Here is a 3,064-nt window from a genome sequence, read left to right as displayed (position 1 = left end):
CAATTTGAATAGCTCACAGGTCTGTTTATCTCCAAAAATTACGATGTGATTGAAATATAACAATTTAAAAAGTGGACTTGTACTGTCCAAAAAATCGATTTAGACGAAGTTAAGCACCAATAAGACTCTACGAGACGGGGTTATACGATTTTTTAAAAAGTTAGTCGAAATTGGTATAGGCGCTTAAACGCAATATTAGACGGTCAGTATAAAAAAATATTGAAAATCTTAAAAATTTGGGCCATTTTTGGTAATTTACCCTCAATAATAATAATAACTTACAAAAGAAAATTAAAATACACGATGCTTTCTAAGTTTTAACCCTATTACTCACTTCCTATTCTAAAAGACTAAAACTCTTACATCGGCCTACCCTTAAATCTCAATTCATTTTCAGTTTCAATGAATTCACGGTTAATGAGGTATTAATCTATATTACCATATTTTAATCATACCATTATTTAAATATTTATGGCTTAATATTGATATGCGTATGCGTGTATGTAACTTAGATTTTTATATGACTTAATATTTTTATCTGTTTTATTTATTGATTATTATCCTAAAAGTTACTTGTTAATTTAATTTTTTTAAAACTTTCATGTTACCGGCCTATGACGAGTTTGACTAATTTAGTTGGCCAATTGATGCGATATTTATTTCGTGTGATTGATAATAATCAACCAATATTAAATATGGACTTTTGTGTTAAAACTTGTTTACTGAACAACAGAAGGGTCCTCCTCAGATACATCTAATTCAGGAGTTGTAGGTTCAATTACCTCTTTGAAGAGAAAATCGAAGACATATGACTGAAATTCGGTGAATTGGCTATTAAAGATGACTCTAATAAAGTGAAGTGTAATTTTTGTGGCATGGTGGTCAGTGGAGACGTCCATCGACTTAAACAACATATAGCCCGGGTTAAAGGAAATATGACATAATATTCAATAGCTACTCCAACTGACAAAGCAAAGTGTTTACAAGCATTACTTGATTTCAAAAAGAAAAACTTCGAGAAAATTCAAGATCACGTTAGTATTTCAAATAGAAGCACAATTGATGTTGAGATTCTTAGTGGTTGTAAAAAAATCACATTATGTTAGACCCAGGAATATGTTTATCATGCCATTAACTTCAGAAGATATATCGAATGAGGCTCACAAAATTTATAGACAATAAAGTATTAATGACACGTTATTCAAGAAAATGATTAGTGAAATGCACACTACTTAACTCGTTGGATGTATGAGTCTGACATTCCATTTACTACAATTAACAAGGATGTATTTCAACAACTTCTCGAGGCTGTTGGCCAATTTGGTCCTAGTTATGTACCACCAACTCAAAATCATCTCAGTGAGCCTTTACTAAAGCAACAGTTGAAAGGACCAAGTGATTAAGAAACATGAGGAAGAACGGAAGAAAAATGGGTGTTCAGTTACGACCGATGTTTGGTCAAATAGAAAGTGACGCATTATAATGAATTTTTGTGTTAATTGTAAGCTTGGCCCAACATTATTATCTTGTATCGAGAGTTCAAATGATGCTCATATCGGAAAAGATACCTTTGATTATGTGAATAAATGGATTGAAGAAGCAGATTCACGAATGTCTTGCATGTAGTAATTGATAATACATCGAATAATATGGTGGCCGCAAAACTCTTGAATGATAAGAGACCCCACATCTTCTTGACCTTGTGTGCAACACATACACTCAATTTCATTCTTGAAGGAATATGTATTTTATCTTTATCAATTTATGCAAATCATGTAATAAATAAATTGTGATAGATTAATTTGCTCTGCATATTTTTAACTCATATTTCATTTTTATTTACTCAGGTAACGAGGCGAACGCAAGAATGAAACCCTACGGGGGCCAAAAATTATGACATAAAAAAATAAGATTATATCACAGGAAAATAATTATATTAGTATTATACCAGTATAGTACATTACTAATATTATATCAAATGAGTTGAAGCAACTAAAGATAAAAATTTAGAGGTATGCAATTGACACTTTTGTTTTCCTGATAAACTTGTAAGTGAGCTTTCTATGTCTTAATTTTATTTTATGTCTATTTGTGAGATATATTCGGATAAATTGGAGGGGTCAGATCAGGGTTCACAAACTATGTGATCAATAAGGTATGGTACTAGGGGAAATTGGGGGGGGGGCATGGCCACACATGATCTTATGGTGTGTTCGCCCCTGCTCGGGTAAGATACCAAAGTTTAAGTTTGTTATTGTAAGTCAAAAGAATTAACGGTATTTTTTATGCTCATCACAAGGCATTGGTTTTGGTGAGAAAATTACTTAAAAAAGAGATATGGTAAGACACGGAGTTACCAGATTTGCGAGTTCATTTCTCACAATGCAGGGTTTGTTATAAAAACAGGAAAACGTGAAATACATGTTCCTCTCAAAAGAATGGTTGGAAAGTAAATGGTCTTCAATTGCAAAATGTACTAAAACATATACCACCATCGTAAGCCAACCAATAGGCAGGCTCTTGTAGTGTGTAAACATTTTCAAACCGTTGGCGAAGGTTCTTCGCCTTGTTGACGTGGACCGAACACGATCTATGGGTTTTGTGTATGGTCAACTTAAAGATGCAAGAAAAGAATTTATCCATATTTGCAAAAGTGCAAGAAAAAATTATGAATAAATTTTAGATATAATGGAGTCGAAGACAACAAAATTAACTTGGTGGTGCATTACATCTAGTCGGCTATCTGTTAAATCCTTATTATTCCTATAGGGATGATGATGTACAAATGGATCCAGAATGCATGGGAGCTCTAATGACTTGTGTCGAATCATTCTCTTCTAATAATTATGACAAATAAAGTTTGACATGTAACCATGAGTTGTTAAAATAGAAAGGAATATAAGGGATATATGGAAGAAAATTATTTATTTCGGGGAGATCGAAAAATGATGAAAGTTTTAATACTTATAATTATTTATTGTATTCAAGATTTGAATTTTTATTACCTTAGTTGTCGTACTTACTTTTTTTGCTATTAGTTTCTTGGTGGTCAAATTATGGATCT

The sequence above is a fragment of the Apium graveolens genome, chromosome 2, assembly GCF_009905375.1.
Source record: "Apium graveolens cultivar Ventura chromosome 2, ASM990537v1, whole genome shotgun sequence".
Taxonomy (NCBI): Eukaryota; Viridiplantae; Streptophyta; class Magnoliopsida; order Apiales; family Apiaceae; genus Apium; species Apium graveolens.
Note: the sequence above shows the minus strand (reverse complement) of the source record.